This window comes from Triturus cristatus, chromosome 9 (assembly GCF_964204655.1).
Source record: "Triturus cristatus chromosome 9, aTriCri1.1, whole genome shotgun sequence".
Taxonomy (NCBI): domain Eukaryota; kingdom Metazoa; phylum Chordata; class Amphibia; order Caudata; family Salamandridae; genus Triturus; species Triturus cristatus.
Window position 1 is genome coordinate 813,265,328 of NC_140592.1, and position 21,881 is coordinate 813,287,208.

A 21,881-nucleotide genomic window follows, 5' to 3' on the forward strand; every position below is an offset into this window, starting at 1 on the left:
GTTTATTTGGCAGTGACGACAGCGACCCACATGGGGGTGTATCAGGAGTTCCAGTCCCAGCATGCAAAGTGAACAGGAACTCACCTAAGAGTGATCACGCAGGATTTGGAGATATACTGTGCACTATTTGCTTGTCGTCACTCCTCGCAGTTCGCCTATGAAGAAGGGGGGAAAGGCTGAAACGCGTTGGCGGAGAACTGATGGACTGTCTTGCTCACTAAGCAAGTCCTTGCTTTGCTAATAAAACCTACCTGTGAGAGCATCTCGCCTAGTGGGCACCTCTTCCTTGTCGCATATATATATATATATATATATATATATATATATATATATATATATATTACCTACTGGCGGTCGCCAGTAGGTAGTTATAGTTAGGACCCTGTTTCCATAGGAAAACCGCAACATTCTATTTTGAATAACTTTGGCGCCGGTCGACGAATCCTCGCGAAATTTTCAAAATAGGTGGGGCGCTGCGCTCCGCTCCTACCCTGAAAGTCTCGGGGGGATTCATCAAGCGGGGGCTGAGATAAAAGGGGGGTCCCAAAACGCGTTTTTCCCATGCATTTTTCCATAGGACCTTTAGACACAGCTACAGCCCGAACGGCTGAACAGAGTTCCTTGAAATTTGGCAGAGAGGTAGTCTACAGGTCAAGGAAGTGCCTTTTGTAGGTTTGGTGTAAATCTGTTCAGTAGATTCTGAGAAAATAGCCTTTAAATCAATATATATATCTGAGCCAGCTTACGGTGCGCTTACGGTGCGCTTACCGTACGCGTACGGTGACGTGCGCGAGCGCGATTCTGATTGGCTGTTCGATCTAAGTAAACATTCGAATCGGTCGAAACCAGGAAGCGGCGGCCACCATTTTCTCTCTCGCACTCTGAGGGGGGCAACATAAACAAAGTCAAAAAACATCTAAAGGGGTAGTATATTTAGTTCTTAACCACCCAGCATCGATATAGGTGTCCCCCAACAACCCCCAAGGCCAAAAAAACAATTTTAATTTTTTTCGAAAAATCGCCGATTACGCTTACCGTACGCGTACGGTTAAAATTATTTTTTTTAAAAAGTTATCCACACTTTCCCCACCCCGTGTGCAAATGGTGCCCGAAGGACTCCATTTGTGCATGGCATATGTAAATCAAGGAAACAAAAAATGAATACCTTTCACAACGAAGCACATAATATGTCCCCCATGTGCGCACGGTGCGCGAAGCGCATCGTGCGTACATGGCCCATCCCGCGTAACACAGCGCACCGCGTGACCACCGTGCGTGCACGGAACGAACTGCGTTAACTGGGCGCGCATGCCACGAATGGCGTAAAGTAACTTAGCATTTAAAAAACCGTACAAATTCACTGAAAAAACCATAGGTTTCACACACGTTATAGTTAGGAATTAGCATTTAAAAAACCTTGCAAATTCACTGAAAAAACCATAGGTTTCACACAAGTTATAGTTAGCTGCACATTTCACTCGTAAAAAACCAATGAAATTCCCCCGTTATAGTTAGTGCAGGCAACTATAACTCACGCGACCGCAATCCTCTGCTGATGACATATGTGTCTTTATGAAAAAAAAAATTTAGTAATATATGTATAGCTAAAATTTAATGGAAGAAGACATGGGCAAATAAGTGTCTAAATACAGTATTAGCATCAGCAGAGGATTGCGGTCGCGTGAGTTATAGTTGCCTGCACTAACTATAACGGGGGAATTTCATTGGTTTTTTACGAGTGAAATGTACAGCTAACTATAACTTGTGTGAAACCTATGGTTTTTTCAGTGAATATATATATATATATATACTTGAAGAAGAAGGATCACAAGAAAACAACAGCCAGCCAGGGTCAAAGCGCCAGAAACTCAAGTCGAGCCTATGAAGACGAGCGAAGGCTTAGAAACGCGTCAGGCTTATAATTGAGACATGAGAGCTGCAGACCGGCATGCGGTGATGTCCTTTACCCGCTTGAAATTTATAGTGCTGCTGGATGAGTGCAACCTTGCCTGTGGGCACCTTGGAGCTTTAATATATATATATATATATATATATATATATATATATATATATATATATATATATATACTTGAAGAAGAAGGATCACAAGAAAACAACAGCCAGCCAGGGCAAAAATCTGGATCCCAAAGGATACAATGAGTCACAAAGAAATAAAATATCCAAGGAAGAAATGACTCAAACAGATAGATTCACCAAAGAACAAAAATATATTTCCACTACAAAGTTTCAGCTTCCGCCTTCCTCAGGTAGTACAAGATGGTTTGCTCTGTGGCTGCACAGATGACACAGCTGAATTTTCAAAAAGCATCATGAGTGAAGATTCCATTTGGAATGTGGAATCAAGGCAGTCCTGTGAGCTCTTGAGATATGCAGTAATCAGGTTGTGTTGTCAGTAATGTTCAGTCCATCTGGATGCAGTGATTTTAAACGGTACATCCAGAAGTTTTCCCTGGAGTCCAGTAGTTCTTCCTTTGAAACATGTTCCACTGGGAAAATCTTCAAATCTGATAGTGAATGATCCACAAGGTTGAAATGATTGGCCACAGGTTGGTCAATTTTCTTATTAATTATTGCAGATTTGTGGTTCTTGAATCGTGTACGTAGGTCATTCACTGTTTGGCCTACATATTGTTTTTTACAGCTTTGCCGTTGGCACTGAATCACATAAATAATGCATGTTGAGCGACATGTAAGATGCTGCCTTATTGCATAGGTCCTTCTCGTAACAGAACTAGTTACAGATGATGTTTGTAAAACTTGGTTTCCAATCCGGCCCTGGTCTGAGAAAGTTGCTCTAAAGTGGGTGAAGCAAGTCAGAAGTTGTGTTTTATTGTTCCGGGGGAACCTTTTACCAATCCAACTCTTTGATATATTGCCTGTAAAAGATGAAGGCATTGTGGGGCTCCGTTTCAGATTATTTCACTTTTGCCATGCAAATGCCATAAAACTGAAGCCCAAGTGGGCTAACTGCATTGTCGTTGGTGGATTTGAGTGTCCTACTTGTAATGCTTTACAGGGACCATTGCCTTTTACACTCTCCAACTACTGTGCATGCCCATGGACTGTACTAATGAGGGCAGAAAACTTTTAGTCAAATGTAAGACCCGAAGCATTCGCAGTACAGAGTCTATGCACAAAGGCGTTGTTTAGTACGTAAACTAATACTCCTGTACTACTCTTTTACGCCTTTGAGTATTACTGTTGAAACATCTAAAATGGGAATACAATGGGACTATTGATGGACTATTCATATACCGTCAATACAAATAGAAAGCACATCCCCTCTTTCCACTTCTATTACAGGGGGCTTGAACATTTCAGGGTCGATTCACACTGGTATGTAAGAGAATGTAAAAGAGTACCTGTATTCATACATACTTTTGTAAAATGGCCCATGTGTTTTCTCACTGCAGCCACGAGAGATATCAAAACTAAAAAACGATCTCTGAAAACAAAGGATTGCCATGAATCTGCGACGGGGCATTTTGACGATGTGTCTCTGTGAAAGAGAGGAAGAAGCTGAAGGGCATGCTGGCACAAACTCACGGAGTTCCTAAGGAATTTCTTGGCTTTATCCAAGGGAACAGTACCATGGCAAATCTTGCACTAGGAGCCGTATTTTCACAAAACACAGTAAAACACCTACAACACATATTCCCAACAGATGTCTAATGAAAGGCCTCACAAAACCTACCAACAAAAAAAACATCCAGGTGAGCACATCAGCATTTCAACTTGCTAGTGCACCAGGTCAGCAGCTTGAGGGGGCAGGAGGGGGGGGGGTCCAACGAAGACCAGGCCAGGCCGGACAGCTACGGCAGGTCTGAACCACCTTTAGACACCAACCCAACAGCTCAGCTGTGCCATTTTCCGTCTCCCCTGCTATGAATTACTGTAGAGCGGAGAAGCTAACCGGGGAGCAGTGTTTTTGTAAAGACATCATACACAATCTTGGGATGCTATCTAGCAGACTACCCACAATGACTTCCACTTGGAAAAAGACATGTTGGCAAGGCTATCATCTAACTGCTCCATGGAATGGGATATTGCAGCAGCTCCGAATGATATGAACATGGTATTTATATGACCCAGCAATGCATGAGTGAATTTCCATTACAGACAATCATCTGTGTCAGCCACAAGGCAGTCAGTGGTAGTAAAAATCGAATTGGGATGGAAAATATAAGTGAAGAAGTGTGCCAGGCACTGTTGATGCTGCATGCTGCAGGCAGGACTGATCCAATCACAACTGGGGCCCTGGTCGGCATGGAGCCCTACAGGAGGTTGGTGGGAGGAGTTGCAGCAGCCGTTATGGCCTGCATGTCACTGCCTAAAAAAGTGAGGAGGGGAGTTGTTGTCCTAGGAGGGATGTGTCTGGGCAAGCAGCGGTTCAGCTGTCCCATGCGGACATGCTGTGCAGTGGCACAGGGATGGTTAGAGGGCAGGGCTTTCTGCGGGGGTGGCACAGTTGGAGAAGCCTCTTGTACCACTTGGGTGAGTAATGCGCCAAATGCGGTCACTGCGCAAGGTGCTTTCACCTGGGCAGGGGTCTGCAGGTGCCACCAGCATGGAAGAAGGGGCTTGCCCTTGACTGGATGGAGAGTCCTGAGGCAGGCCTACCTTCAATTCAAGAACAGTCAGTAGAGGCTCCTTCCCCGGTGGAGATTTCATTCTGTGTGAGTAGAGGAACAGCCCTCGTGTTACCAGAGAGTGTGATGACCCCTCTCGGCCGAATGAGAGAGATTTGTCAACAATCGGTGGTGACTAAGGCTGAGGATACTCAGGGCCTGCCGCTGGATCTATCCAGCCCACGGAGGCAGGCCCTGCAGCAAGCTGATGTGCACAAAGTAAGGCCAGCAGGGAGGGAGATGGGAACATGAAGACCTGGATTTAAGTGCTCTGGAGGATGGGAGGTGTGCGAGGTCTGCACCCAGCCTGGCTGGGCCAGAAATGATGGTCAGGCAACAAATTCGGTCCCCTATTGGAATTGGGGATTTTATAGGGAGTGACCTTTCTGGCAGAGTAGCCACCCAGATGGCCCATATGGGTATATTGAACATGGGGTTTCTGGGTGCCAGCAGGGGGAAAGGAGAGAGGGGCTGCAGGGATTTTTCCTTGGTTCCCAAGATGCATTCATTGGTGTGGGTGGAGGGGCGGCTTTCCAGGATGGAGGACCTGGGAGTTGGGTATGGTGCCATGACCCCCCCTTAATTTAGTGGGCCAGACTGGTCAGTGTGAGTTAGCAGTCAGCCAGGCGGTTCAGGCAGGGGCACAGGCAACAGTGGATCAGCCGGGAGGGTCAAGTGTGGTCTAGCATCCCCGGCTCAAAGGCAGAGTTTGCGTCAGTATGGCCGGCTCTGGGACAGCAGTGGACCGAACTGCAGAGAGGCAAGGTTTAGGATCTGTGTTTGTCTTGCTAAATTATGACCCATCTCAGGACCAAAACGATGTACAATTTGGTGATGGTGGTGTGGGCGATGTTGAGGTGCCCGGGCTTGAGTACGGACTGTGGAGACATTTGTGGTGATGATGGCTGGGAGCTGGATTATGGTGAGGAGAAGTTGGATGAAGGAAAGATTGTGGACAAAGAGGGGAAGGAGAGTGAGTGGTGGTTGGCACCTCAGGATGTGCAAGGGGGGTGGGACGTGGTTAACAGCAGAAGGAGTATTGGTGTTTTAAAGCCTGTTACGGCTCCAGTGGCGAGGATGGTGTCCCCTTAGAAGGAAACATGACTGGTGTCAGGACAGATGACTTCGGTGTGGGCCTCCACTTTGAGACCAGTTCCATGGTAATCAGTGGTGTACGGGGGTGTTGAGGTGAAGGTACAGATGGTGAAGGTTGACGCACAGGTGAGGGTTGCTAGTTTGCATTTGTCAAAAGGTAAGTACGTGCAGTATCAGGGTACATGTACAGATGCGGTTGGGGAGGAGGGTAAGGAGACAGAAGGAGTGAGTGTAAAATCCAAAGCTGCAGGGATACAAGTCAAAGAAGACAAAGGTGAGGGGAGAAAGAAGGATAGTAAAGATTTGAAGTTCCATAAGTTACGCTACATGGGAATTACAAAGCCCTTGGGTGCACATCTAATTTTAGCCACCAGGGAGTGCATTTGGAAAGGAGAGTACGTTGAAATTTTCAAGATCCTGCATAGGGAAATATGGGCGAAAGAGGGCTCCAAAGAAGAGGAGTATGAGCTGTCCCACTGGCCGACTGTACCTGTTAATATTGAAAACTGGAGAGCGGCATTCCTCATATATGCGGTTGTGTATTATCAGACGGTTCAAGAGAGGTGTGTGGCATTGTTCAAATACCTCAATGTAGTGAGGAAGGCACAGGTTACTTTTGGACGGTGTGCTTGGGTTCATTATGATGAGGAGTTTGAGGCACATCTTTGTGGAGGATGCACATAGGGTATGGGGGAATTGAATTATTTGTTGATACAAACCATGACACCCAAACCGCCATCACAATTGACTTATACAGTGAGTGGCAGGCCCGTTATCGACACGCCCTTCTGGGGCGTGTGGCAGGTAGAGGACAGGTGGGGACTGGAGGGGCATGCCGGTCATACAATAGAGGTATTTGTTCCCAGCAGTTCTGTAAATACAGACCCGAGTGTTCAAAGGGCAGAGGTAAGCACTTGCTCAAACAGTGTGGTCACCAGGGGGGTGGGTTTGCCAGGAGTGGAGACAGTGGTCAGGTCCCAGTGAGAGGGGCAGGGGCAGAGGGGCAGAATCACATGGGCAAGGGCGTGTATGCCAGTTAAAGTGGAGAGGTTGCAGCATTGGATCAACTTGTTGGGATCACCAGCGGAATTGGATTTGTTGTTACCCTGGTTTCAGTTTGGTTTTAGTTTGTGTTATAAAGGTCCGAGGGTGTGCCAGTGAGCAGACAATTTGAAGTTGGTGAAAGGGCAGGAGCCACTGATATGGATAAAACTGATTAAAGAAGTTGGGGAAGGGAGGATGGAAGGGTCATTTGATGATTGGTCAATTGAGAATTTAAGGCTATCACCAATTGGGGGGATCCCCAAAAAGAAGTCTGGGGAGTACTGTTTGATTCACCACCTTTCTAGGGTGAAGGGCTTCTCGCTAAACAATCTTATTCCTGTGGCATGCAGCAGGGTGCATTGTGCATCTGCTGACACAGTTGTTCAACTGGTGAACGCATGCGGTGAGGGTCAGTGGATTGGTGTGGCTCACTGGTTAGAGGCGGCAGACCCGTAAGCAGAAGTCGGCCCGGGACCACGGTTCGATTCCCGACGCGGCAGGGTCTTGGGCCAAGGTCAGCGGACATGATAATTCTCTCGGTGCCTTCTCTAATCATGGATCCCACTCAGCAACTCTGGGCAATAGCTTGCTTAATCTCCACTTACGGCCCCATTAGCGCCGGGGATGCTTGTCTTCACCTTGGAGATTCCCAGTAGGGCTACAACAAACAATTGATGGACGGAATACTGACAATGCAGACATTCTCCCCCAGTCAAGAGATCTGGGTTAAATCATCGTTTTTTTGCCCACTACGCCACCCCAGTTTAGACATGGCCATATGCAAATCAGTCTTGACCCTGTGCCTCATGGGAACAGTCCAGCCCGAACTGCCAAGCCATGTCTTCCCTGGACCGGAATCAAGCATCCTAGGACCGGTTTCTGGCTATCAGCCGTCATCAGCCAGGATAGCTTGACTCCAGTGGCGTAGTGAGCACGGGTCCCACGTCTGGGAATACCCATCCCACTTAGGGCGAAAAGCGTTACAACAAACAATTGATGGACGGAATGCTGACAATGCAGACATTCTCCCCCAGTCAAGAGATCTGGGTTAAATCCATCGTTGTTTTGCCCACTACGCCACCCCAGTTTAGACATGGCCATATGCAAATCAGTCTTGACCCTGTGCCTCATGGGAACAGTCCAGCCCGAACTGCCAAGCCATGTCTTCCCTAGACCGGAATCAAGCATCCTAGGACCGGTTACTGGCTATCAGCCGTCATCAGCCAGGATAGCTTGACTCCATTGGCGTAGTGAGCACGGGTCCCACGTCTGGGAATACCCATCCCACTTAGGGCGAAAAGCGTTACAACAAACAATTGATGGACGGAATGCTGACAATGCAGACATTCTCCCCCAGTCAAGAGATCTGGGTTAAATCCATCGTTTTTTTGCCCACTACGCCACCCCAGTTTAGACATGGCCATCTGCAAATCAGTCTTGACCCTGTGCCTCATGGGAACAGTCCAGCCCGAACTGCCAAGCCATGTCTTCCCTGGACCGGAATCAAGCATCCTAGGACCGGTTTCTCACACGGAAAGCCAGGATGGGTTCCCCAGTTGTGCTCAGCGCCGGGACACTCTTGAGTAACTGCGCGCTTTACAAATGCAATATAACATATAACATAACATTTGATGGCACAATGCAATGTAAAATTGGCTTTTTGGCTCTTGCCAGTCTACCCTGTGGACTATGAGTTGTTGGGCATTCAATTTGGGGGGACAATTGTTTTGGCGTGTTGTAAATTGGGGGATTAAGTCCCCTTCAATCCTGAGGGTCCCTGGGGGCCAACTAGCCCACCAGGTACCTCCAGTAAGTGCCACAGAGCTGCGTTGCTGAGAGGTGGTTTGAGGCCACGCCCATTTTTACAACTCTCTGCAATACAGCTCTGTGGCACTAACCCTAAGGTACCTGGTGAGCTTGTTGGGCCCAAGGGACCCTCAGGATTCAAGGGGACTAAATCCCCCAACTTACAACGCGCCAGGGGGCACGCTTGCACAGTGGTGCAGGGAGGGGCCTGATATAACAAGAGTGCAAACACGCCCCCTGGTGCTTTGTAAATTGGGGGATTAAGTCTTGTTCAATCCTGAGGGTCCCTGGGTGCCAACTAGCCCACCACGTACCTCTGGCAAGCGCCACAGAGCTGCATTGCAGAGAGGTGGTTCGAGGCCACACCCCTTTTTACACCTCTCTGCAACACAGCTCTGTGGCGCTTATTGGAGGTACCTGGTGGGCTAGTTGGCCCCCAGGGACCCTCAGGATTCAAGGGGACTTAATCCCCCAACTTACAACGCACCAGGGGGTGCCTTTGCACAGTGTTGCTGGGAGGGGGCGGGGCCTGATATAACAAGTTAGCAATCCTGCTATGTGGGACTTACTGAAGGTAATAAAAGGGTAGTTGGCCTCCAAGGTTGACGTTGGGGACTAAATATCCCTCCTGTTACCGCCACTAAATCCCAGACAGTGGGATTGCTAAAAGGTGTTTGAAGGCCACGCTCACCTTTCTCCACCACTCTGCAAACACGACTGCTATGTTACAGTTAGAAATTAGCATTTAAAAAGCTTTGAAATTCACTGAACAAACCATAGGTTTCAGGCACGTTATAGTTAGAAATTAGCCATTAAAAAACTTTTGAAATTCACTGAAAAAAACATAGGGCTCAGGCACGTTATAGTTAGAAATTAGCATTTAAAAAACCTTCGAAATTCACTGAAAAAACCATAGGTTTCAGGGACGTTATAGTTAGTTGGACATTTCACTCGTACAAAACCAGAGAAATTTGGCCGTTATAGTTAGTTCAGCTAACTATAACTGGTGCCCCCGCAATGCACTGCTGATGACGCCACATATTACATCATTCATGACATGGTCAGTGACATCACTGATGACATCACTTATGACATCTCAAATGACATCACTGAAAACATCACTGATGACATCATCCACATAGAAATCTGTTGCACATCCTCACACCCTAATATAACCTTTGATACACCCACTCTAAAATACAGACTACCATTTTCAAAACCATAGACACACCAATACCAGTTACTACATATGCACTCACTGATTCCTAGGTCTATACACATATCAACTCATTCACCCATACAGTCACTCATACATGCAGTCACTCATCAATACAACAGTATCATATGAACTCATACACCTATGCAGACAATCACACACTGCCACTCATTCAGAGTTACTCTCACACCTAGTCAGTCATGCAAAAAATCAATCACACTTCCATTTACTCACCTATACAGTTATATACACACCATCTCACTTATTCATACAGATACTAACGCATACCTACTCTCTTATACAATAACTGATACAAGTGCACACTCATCCATACAGCCACCCTCACTATCACTGACTCTCACGTATAGTCATTTATATACTCCAACTCTCACATACACTGTCTTTTAGATATTTAGTTAATTGGACATGTACCACTGAGCCATCTATTTACTCACCAACACACCCATAGACACACTCACCCACCCATACAGCTGTTTCAACATGTACTCTTGAACCCATACACCCAGTGATTCAACCACTCATACATCTATGCACAGAGTCAGACACCTCCCACCCACCCACACACACACTCAGGCACCCATACAAATACTCAGGCAACCAATCAATAACCCATATAGACACTCATGTAGCTACTCACCAACCCATGCAGTAGCTTAAACAACAACAGACAGACTGATACAAACATTCACACAGTTTAGTCACTAACCCATGCATTCAGTAAGACACATTTAATCACTCACTTATACAGTCAGTCACACACCTACTAAATCTTCCATCCAGATACTTATACACCCACTAATTCTTCAATACACCTTGGCATACATATATAACATATTTAAACTTTATAGAAACACACAGTCACTGGATGATGTCATCAGTGATGTCATCAGTGATGTCATTTGAGATGTCATCAGTGATATCACTGACCATGTCATGAATGATGGAATATGTGACATCATCAGCAATGCATTGCAGGGCGCGAGTTATAGTCAGCTGAACTAACTATAACAGCCGAATCTCTCTGGTTTTATATGAGTGAAATGTCCAACTAACTATAACATCCCTGAAACCTATGTTTTTATCAGTGAATATATATATTTTCACCGAAAAAATCATAGGTTTCAGGGACGTTATAGTTAGAAATTAGCATAAAAAAGCAGAGAAATTCACTGATAAAACCATAGGTTTCAGGGACGTTATAGTTAGAAATTAGCTAAAAACCATAGAAATTCACTGAAAAAAGCACAGGTTTCAGGGACGGTATACTTAATTGGACATTTCACTCATACAAAACCAGAGAAATGTGTCTGTTATATGTAGTTGAGCTAACTATAACTCGCGCCCCCGCAATGCACTGCTGATGACGTCACATATTACATCACTCATGACATGGTCAGTGACATCACTTATGACATCACTGATGACATCTCAAACGACATCATCCAGTAACGGATTCTTTTTTTTAAGTTTAATTTATATATATGCCATGGTGTATTGAAGAATGAGTGGGTGTATGAGTGTCTGAATGGTTGATTTAGTAGGTGCGTAACTGACTGTATAAATGAGTCATTAAATGTGTCTTAGTGAATGCATGGGTTAGAGACTATTCTGTGTGAATATCCGTATCAGTATTTCAGTTGGTGTGTGAGTGGCTGCATGGGTTGGTGAGTACCTACATGACTATCTATATGGGTTAATGATTGGTTGTCTGAGTACCTGTATGGGTGCCTGAGTCTCTGTGTGGGTGAGTGTGGGATGTGTGACTCCCTGCATGGATGTGTGAGTGGGTGATTCACTGGGTGTATGGGTGCATGAGTACATCTCTGAGGGGTTGTATGGGTTGTTTAGTGCGTGTATGGCTGTGTTGGTGAGTAAATGGATGTCTCAGTGTGACATGTGTGAGTAACTACATATGTGAAAGGCAGTATATGTGAGTGTTGGAGTATATAAGTGACTATATCTGAGAGTGAGTGATTGTGAGAGTGGCTGTATGGATGAGTGTGTGCCTGTGTCAGTGATTGTAGAAGAGAGTAAGTATCTGTATGAATAAGTTAGGTGGTGTGTGTATAACTATATAATGAGTAAATCGCAGTGTGATTGAATTTTTGGGTGACTGACTAGGTGTGTGAGTAACTCTATGGGTGAGTGGTGGTGTGAGTATTTGTATAGGTGTATGAGTGCATATATCAGTGGCTGTATTGATGAGTGACTGCATGCATGAGTAACTGTATGGGTGAGTGGATGTGTGTGTAGTGTAGACCTATGAATCAGTCAGTGGGTATGTACTAACTGGTATTGGTATGTCTATGGTTTTGAGAATGGTAGTCTGTATTTTAGAGGTAAGGTGCAGAAAGAAGCAAGAGCAGTGCAGAAAGAACCAACAGGGGTACAAAAATAGGCAAGAGGGGTGCAGAAATATATAGGAGAGGTGCAGAAAGAGGCACGAGAGGTACAGAAAGAGGCAGGAAGTGTGAAGGAAGAAGAAGGAAGAGAAGTGCAGAAAGAGGCAAGAGAATTGCTGAAAGAAGCAACAGAGGTGTAGAAAGAAGCAGGAGAAGTTCAGAAAGAGGCAAGAAAGGTACAGAAAGAGGGAAGACAAGTGCAGAAAGAGACAACAGGGGTACAGAAAGAAGCAAGACAGAAGCAGAAAGAAGCATGGAAAGTGCAGAAAGAAGCAACAGGGGTGCATAAAGAGGCAAGAGAAGTGCAGAAAGAAGCATCAGAGGTACAAAAAGAGGCAAGAGAACTGCAGAAAATGGCAAGAAAAGAGAAGAAAGAAGTAAAAGAGGTACATAAAGAGACAACAGGGGTGCAGAAAGAAGCAAGACAGGTGCAGAAGGAAGTATGGAAAGTGCAGAATGAAGCTACAAGGGTGCAGAAAGAGGCAAGAGAAGTGTAGAAAGAAGCAGAGGAGGTGCAGAAAGTGCCAAAAGAGGTGCAGAAAGAGGCAAGAAAGGGGCAGAAGTAGGCAACAGAAGTACAGAAAGAGGCAAGAGAATTGCTGAAAGAAGCAACACAGGTGTAGAAAGAAGCAGGAAAGGTGCAGAAAGAGGCTAGTGAGATGCAGAATCAGGCAAGAAAGGTACAGAAAGAGGGAAGATGAGTGCAGAGAGACAACAGGGGTGCAGAAAGAAGCAAGACAGGTACAGAAATAAGCATGGAAAGTGCAGAATGAAGCAACAGGGGTGCAGAAAGATGCAACAGAGGTGCAGAAGGAGGCACGAGAACTTCAGAAAGAGGCAAGAGAGTTGCAGAAACAGGCAAAAGAGGTACAGAAAGAGGGAACAGAGGTGCAGACAGAGGCAAGAGAGGTGCAGAAACAGGTAAAAGGGGTGTAGAAAGAGGCACAAGGGGTGCAGAAATTTGCAAGAGAGGTGCAGAAAGAAGCAAGAGCAGTGCAAAAGAACCAACAGAGGTGCAAAAAGAGGCAAGTGAGGTGCAGAAGGAAGCAAGAGAACTGCAGAAAGAGGCAAGAGAGTTGCAGAAACAGGTAAAAGAGGTGCAGAAAGAGGGAAGAGGGGTGCAGAAAAAGGCAAAAGGGATGCAGAAATTTGGAACAGAGGTGCAGGAAGAAGCCAGAGCAGTACAGAAAGAGCCAACAGAGGTGCAGACAGAGGCAAGAGGGGTACAGAAAGAGGCAAGCGAAGTGCATAACAAAGCCAAAGAAGTGTAGAAAGAACCAACAGAGGTGGGAAAAGAGGCAAGAGGGGAGCAGAAAGGGGTAGGAGATGTGCGCAAAGAGGCAAGGGGGTACAGAAAGAGGCAGGAGGGGTGCAGAAAGAGGAAGAGAAATGCAGAAAAAAGCAACAGAGGTGCTGAAAGAGGCACGAAGAGTGCAAAAAGAGACAAGACAGGTAAAGAAAGAAGGAACAGAGGTACTGAAAAGGCAAGAGTGGTGCATAAAGAGGGAAGAGAGGTGTAGAAAGAGGCAACAGAGTTACACAAAGAGGGACGAGGGATGCAGAAACAGGCAAAAGGGGTGCAGAAAGAAGCAAGTGAGGTGCAGAAAGAGGCAAGAGAGGTGCAGAAAGAGGCAATAGAGGTGCAGAAAGAGGCAAGTGAGGTGCAGAAAGAAGCAAAAGAAGTGCAGAAAGAAGAAACAAAGGTGCAGAAAGAGGCAAAAAGAGTGTAGAAAGAGTGAAGAGGGGTACAGAAAGTACAAGAGATCTCTAGAAAGAGGCAAGAGAAGTGCAGAAAAAGAAGGAAATGTGCAGAAAGAAGCAACAGAAATGCAGAAAAAGGCAAGAGAGGCGCAAAGGGGAGCAAGAGTGGCTTGCACACCATTTGTACCAATTTAACACCCACATTTAGCAATAAGTAACAGGTGACCATTCTAGGTTTGCAAAGGGCCTTTCACCACGCTGTAACACTTGCCGCTGTATTATTTGGTAACGTTTGAGCCGTTTGAGCTAGAAGCAAGGCTTTTTTTGTTCAAATCTGCAGATTAGGGAGCAGATGATGAATTATGTGGCTAATGCAGAAAATGTATAACTGTGCGAACAGCCAAACAGTCACATAATTCCAGCGGCCCTGCTCATACCTCTGACTAGGTCCACAAGTGCTCCTCAGTGATTCCTTCTTTTTTTGTCTCATGGAGTTCATAGTTGAGCTTCCATGGAAACTAGGAAGACTAAAACTGAGGTTACCACTCCACAACACAGACTACCATACCACATAATTACTCTCCATAACACATAATCCCACTCTACATAATTCCTATACACTAAATACCACATACTTTCTATCAACATAATTTCACTGCACAACATACCACATAATTCCACTACACACAATGTACATCCACTCCACCCCAAAAAACATTAGTAAAAAACTTTTGCATGTACAACGCCAATAGCTCTAATTCTCGCAAATGCGAAACCTATTACATTTCAAACACTTCTTTAACTAGTAGTCACGTTGGCAGTGTCATGCAGGGAGAGGGCGGAGCCTCCGGTGAGTTGCCGGTGTCTTTCTTCTTTTTTTATAATTTTGCTATTTAATGGGAGGGGGGCCATGTGCCCCCCCTTCCCTGAACCACTTTTGGCACTGGGGACCCCATTCCCCGGGCAGCCTTGGTTTTTTTTTGGGGGGGGGCTCCAGAGGCCAATAATGGCCCTGGGGACCCCAACCCCGGGACTGGGAAGCCTTAATTTTTTATTATATATTTTTGGAAGGGGGCCGCGTGGTCCCCCTCCTCAGGCCAATTATGGCCCGGGGACCCCATCCCCGGGGCCGGTCCTCAACTTGGGGACTGTGGGGGAAGTCCCAATGCCCCCACAGTCTCAGGAGCTGGCATTGCTTTTGGGCAAGGGGAGCTGCATGTAAGCAATTCTGTTTTGCTTTGTTAGGTTTCCTGCTCTCACTTCCAAGAAGCAAAGCAGAGTTTGCTGTGGCAGGGCAGAAGCCGTGCTCCCACCCTGTCATAGCAAACAGCAATGTCCAATTATCGCCGCTTTCCGCCCAAAAAAGGACGCTAAAGTAGCGATAATTTTATCGCGGGGCCTTGATGATATGCCCCTTGGTGTAATTCCGTTTAGCAGTTCAGGCTGTAGCTTTGTCTAAAGTTTCCTATGTAGATGAACATGGAGTAAAACGCGTTTTGGGACCCCCCATTTTCCTCAGCCCCCGTGCTTGACGAATCACCCCAAAACTTTCAAGACAGGAGTTGACCAGAGCGCCCCATTAGTTTTGAAAATTTCGCGAAGATTCGTCAACTGGCGCCAAATATATTGGCAAATCAAAAAACGCTTTTCCTATGGAAACTAGGTCCTAACTATAACTACCTAGTGGCGACCTCCAGTAGGTAATATATACATATATATCTACACACACACATATATATATATACACACATACATATATATAATATATGTATATATTTTTGTTGTAAATAGTAATAATGTAGATATCAGTAGCCATGCCCATATTTAGAAAGACTCTGTGCCGGGTTTGCTTCACAATAGTGACACAGCCCAGCACAAAATGTTGTGATGGGATTTACTTTCAACTGCAAAGTGGTCTAAAGTAATGCAAAGGAGTGCTATGCTCTACTTTGCACTACCTTGTATCAAGCGGAGTACCATGAAAGGCACATGGGTATTCCCATTAAACGTCCAATGGGTTTAACGCAAATCCTATCTACTAACATTTGTTGGCACTGATTTGCCTAAAGAAATGGCCCCATCGTCAAGGTAGGCTTAACAATAAGTCAAGTTTCCACATTTTTCCAACTTTGCATGTGGGCTGTTCTAATACAACACACATACAAAGTGGGAAAAGTATTAAAGCACATCTTTTGTACGGGATGAGTCACCTTCAAGTACAAAACCTGCGGTCGACAGAATGCACACACCCGTGCACTGTGGTGCAAGAGAGTGCTAGCTGGCGCAAGCCTAAAATGCGCCAGTTCAGGCAGAGATAAAAGTAGCGCCATATCTTAGTAGATATGGAACTCTTTCTCTCATCCTATGACGCAAAGCAGAGCAGCAACTTTACTTGCTGCACTGCATTGTGCCAATATTTAGCAAACTTGCCTCTTGGTTGTATTGTGTTATAGTATGTATCATGGTGGCAATTTGAATTTGTAACTCCTGTCATTTTGGATTTCTTTTTTTTTTTTGTCCTCATCTGCCAGACAAGTTTCAATATGCAATCTTGTAGGTTTACACACATTGTGCTGCCTCAGTTGCCAAGACTGGTTGGGGCAGTAATAGAACGGAAAGCTCACCCCTCAGCAACGTGTTTCAACCAACAATGATCACTAATTTACTACCAGACAGGCAATTGCTAAAATCCAGCCAAGGTACTAAACTTAGCACCATGAAACAAGTAACCCCCAGAATGAGGTTGATGGCATAATCATTGGACCTGGGGGAAAAAGAAAAAAAACAAACAAAAAAAAAAGATATTCAATGAACCCAATTCAGGAGATACCAGAAAGATCTTGTATCTGGATTACCAGTTCTAGCCAGGTCCAACTTAGAGACAAGCAGAGTAGAAGCATACCAGTCATTAATAGAAGGAGATGAAGAATCCTTACATTTCCTGCATATCTCCCTCCTTGCTAGCAGGATGGCATAAAAAATAAGCTTTTTTGCCAAGGAGGGGACCCCTTGGTAGCAACCAAAAATTACTGATGTTAAGTCTAGGGTAATGTTGACTCCAACAGAAAGTGAAAGAGTCTTACTAATGGCTTCCCAAAATGGGGACAAATGCGGGCAGTCAAAAAACATGTGAATGTCAGAAGCAGCCACCAAACCACACTTCGCACAGGCCACACTACTCCCCTCGGTAAATTTAGAGAGACGAAGGGGTGAGTAGTATGCTCGATGAATGGTGAAAAGATGGTTCCTGCGTAACCATGCAGGTTTGACAATATCTCACATCATCTTACAAGACGAATTCCAAAGATGTTGTAAATCGGAATTGATGACGTGTAGAGACCAAAGATCCTCTGGCAGAGAAAAAGTTCCGTCCATTTCCTCCAAGATTAAATTGTACCACAGTGAAATTTCCTTCTTGGCAGACGGCTTATCTGCCAAAAGCGTTATGAGATGACTATATGCACCCAAGGGATATTTAACACCATGTGGAGGTTGAACAGAGTATGCACGAGACCAGCTCGACATCTGAAGATACTTAAGCCTGGAGAAGTGTGGACCAATTTTAGTGCAAAGATAATCCCAGGGTAACAAGTCCCCGTCAACAAATAGGTTACCCCACTCCTCCAGATCAGCCTCTCTCATAGGTATAGCTAGTGCATCCCCTAACCATGTTGGACCGTCAGGAAGGTCCCACAGCGGTGTCCTACTTCCATAGTACCCAACTTTAATAGCTTTAGACATCTGAGCCCATATTCTAGCCATACCCCTTAAAATTTTCAGTTTAATTTTTTTGAAAAATGTGGGGTTTCCAAATTTAAAAAGAAACCCTGACTGACTTACACCTTCTACGTCCAATAACATTGAATAGAGGGACCACACTCCATCCCCTACTGGTCTCTTTAATAGAATCCTGGCATGTGAAAGCTGGAAAGCCCAGGCATAAGCCTGGAGATCAGGAGCAGCAAGCCCTCCTTTTTCCCTACGCCTCCTGATTTTTTTCCAGGAGATTCTTGGCAGATGTTTATTCCAAATAAAGGTACTAATGTCCGACTGTAATTTTCTGATAGAGGTGGGATCAAAATATAAGGGTATCGCAATGAACAAAAAAGAAACCTTAGGCAAGATGGACATTTTGACAAGGCTGACCCTACCCAGTAGGGAGAGTGGAAGATGGGCCCAGGTCTGGAGCAACCTACAACAATCCTTTGCAACTTTTGAAAAATTAGTGGTAGTAATCTGATCGAGGTCAGCTACGATATCCAAACCTAAATATCTCATCCGACTCGCCGGCCGGATTTCCGAATCGAAGGTACTTTGATCAATATTCCAGGTCATCATCTTTAGAGCATTAATCTCATATCCAGAGACCATCCCAAACTCCGAAGCCAACCTGAATATTACTGGGAGGGCCTCATGCAGATCAGAGGTAAATATGAGAATTTCGTCGGCGTAAAGGGCCACCTTTCTCTCCCAGCCCCTGTACGCAAATGCCTTGATGTTAACACTATCCCTCAAAATCTGGGCAAAGGGTTCAGCATATAAATTGAACAGGAGCGGGGAGAGAGGGCAGCCCTGTTTGGTACCCCTCGAGATGTCAAATGAGTCGGAGAGTATACCATTAACCAAGACACGGGCACTAGGGTTAAGATAGAGAAGATTAATCGCCTGACGAAATCTACCCCCCACGCCAAACTTTGCCAAGGCCTCCGACAGATACAACCAATTAACTCTGTCGAAGGCCTTGGTGGCATCCAGCGTGAGAACCGCCAAGGGCAAAGACTTCAAACATGCCATATCTATTGATCCAATCAAATCAAAAGTCAGTTCAAAAAGCTGTCGCCCCTTAATAAATCCCTTATGATCGGTATGTAAAATGGAAGGAGCGACCAAGGCCAATCTCTTTGCAAGAATGGAGGCAAAGATCTTATAGTCTCCATTCAAAACAGAGATTGGCCTATAGGAGCCACAGGCAGTTGGAGACTTCCCTGGTTTCAAGATAACAGTTATGGCTGCGTTATCCCATGACACAGGTGGTCGTACTCCATCCAGCAGAATCTCATTGAACAATGTAACCAGGAAAGGAACAAGTTCCTGCTCCAAAGATTTATATATTTCAGCAGGCAGCTCATCAGGCCCAGAGGCCTTGCCTTTCCTGGCATCCCGGATGGCTTTCCTTACCTCCTCTTCCGAGATTTTACTATCTAGCATTGCTGACTGATCAACAGAAAGTTTTGGTAGATCTATTTTCCCAAGCCATTCATTGATCATATCAGTATCCAATTTCTTATCTTCGTGATAAATATCTTGATAGTAATCTCTAAATGCTGCTCTAATATCTGCATCAGAAGAAAGAGGGACATTATTGACATAGACCTGGTTGATGTTGTTACGAACCTGATCAGTTTTTACTTTCCATGCCAATAATTTACCAGCACATTCTCCATACTGAAAATGTGCGATTTTACTGGCCTCCCATCTTTCCTGAAGCCGCCGGTTAAGGATCGAGGTCAGTTGGCCTCTTAGGGTCAATAATTTAACCCGCAAAGGTGTTAAGACAGCATCTGTGGAAGCCAAGTTGGCATCAATATCAGCCTGTGCTTTAGTCAGATTCGCCTCAACTAAGGCAATAGCCTCTCTGTATTCCCTCCTTCTATATGACATCTTACCTGTAATAAGGCCCCTCAAAGAGGCTTTAAGTGAGTCCCAGACCACACCAGGTCCAGCAGAACCCACATTCACCTCTAGGAAAGACCTCACTTCAGTTTTTAAAGAAGCAACATCTTCCGGGTGAGAAAGTAAAGTACGGTCAAAAGGCCAAGTCCTTACTACATCAGAGGTAGATACCATAAGTTCCAGGAAAACAGCAGAATTGTCAGATAAATGTAACGGGAGATAACAAATGTCCTTAACTGCGTCGGATAAACTATGGTTAATTAATATAAAATCTATCCTGGACTGGTGATTATATTTATAATTTCTAAAAGACACCCCCTGCTGCTGCCCGGCCCTTAATCTCCAAATATCAACATATCCGTATTGTTTCATCTCATTCAACAAGAAAGATCTTGATTTCGAAGGGACACGGGATCTGCTGTTATGAGATTTATCCAGGACTGGATCTAAAACAATGTTGAAGTCATCAGCTAATATAACGGGTTCCGGGAAGGACAAAAGGTGAGAGAAAATCACTTCCAAAGATGTAGGGTCATCAAGATTGGGACCATAGTATCCAACAATAGTAAAACAGGCATCCATAATTACCAGAGAAGCAATAACCCATCTTCCCGCAGGGTCAACTTTAAACTCTAATACCCTGGCCCTAAGCTGCTTTCTGAAAATCAGTGACACGCCTCGGGAAGTCATAGATTGTGAGGTCGATATTATAAAATCAATCCATTTATTCCTTTTAACCAAGGTATCGATTTCAGACTGGATCAAATGTGTCTCTTGGAGGATGATGACCTGGGCGTCAGAGTCCCGGAGATACTGCATCAATATTCTAGCCCTGGGTTTAGTACGGAGCCCATTGACATTCCAAGACATGATCTTTAAACTAGCCATCCCCACTGAACCAGAGCACAACCAGCCTTGCCTTTATAATACGACCAGATATATACTGACCCACCTCCATGAGAAAACTCGCAGTACAACATGAAAAACTTAAAAAACCTACAAAAAATAAAAAAGATGGCTGATGAGGAATTTTTAAATTTTGCCCGTGAACACCCCCCACCCGCCCTTCACCCTCCCCATGGAGAACCCGTGGTGCATCTAACCGGATCAAGTCCAGTAGATGGCACCCCTACCTCAGGCTCCCGTTACACCCCCCCCCCCCGAAACCCACAGCTAAAAGGTAAAGTGAGGGAAAAAAAGGGAAGTGATCCCACTTTTGATAGTGTCAAAAAAAAAAAAGTGAAAGAAAGAGAAAAACATCCTTTTTTTTTTTTCCCTTTCGCTTTCCTGTTTTCCATTTGGAATAATAAAAAAAAAAGTAATAGATTTTTTTCCTCTTCTCTCTTTTCCCCTTTTTTTTAAATTTTAATATGCTTCAATCCCTGTGAGCGACCATAAGGCTGTAAAAAGACCTAAACTCCAAGAGATCAAAAAGAGTTAAGTGCTATTACCAGATGACTTATTGCCTATATCCAAAAGGAATTCATCGCAGCTTGGATTGACCTAATGTTTACCATTTTATTATTATACATGACCTTCAGAGATGCCAGGAACACCAATTGAGCAGAAGCGCCCAACTTCCTAAAGGCCTCCAGCCGCCTTCCAAACTCCCATTGCTTCTCAAGTGTGACCCTAGATAGATCAGACCTGATGAGGAAAGTAAACCCCTTACCAGGTAAGGACTTCTGTTTAAGAGCTGCATTCAGGATCTGCTCTTTGAGAGTGCTAAGTGAAAGAGTAAAGCAGGCAGTCCAGAGAGGAGAACATGGCGGCAGACGGCTGATCTGCCGTGGTGCTCCGTGAGTTCGGGCTCCCGTTTCCCCGTTTCCCCGTCTGAGCCACTGATGGCGGACACTAATTCAGCTTTCTGAACTTGTTACCTGTGTTTCGTGCCTGTGCCTGTGCCTTCAATTTGGCGGTTTCCTCAGGGTCTCGCTGGTTCCCTCGGCGTGTGGCGTGCAGTGGACTGCGGACTGCTGGCTGCTTGTCGTCCGGGCGGTGCGAAGTCCTTCCTCCTTCCTCCCTTTGGTGCAGGTCTGTCTTCTCTCTCTATGCTTTGCTGCTTCGGTAGCAGAGTCCTTGCTGGTGACGCCCTTGGCGCTCGTGGAGGTGTGGTTGATACTCCTGGTTGCCGCGGTTCTTCCATTTCCATCGGCTGTCCACTGGTTTGGTGGTTGTGGTCTTCAGCCGCCCTGGAGCTGCAGCGTGGCAGGAGAGCGCGCAGTTTGGTGCATGCTGTGTGTGTTGGAGACAGCCTTGCTCACCATTTGGAAG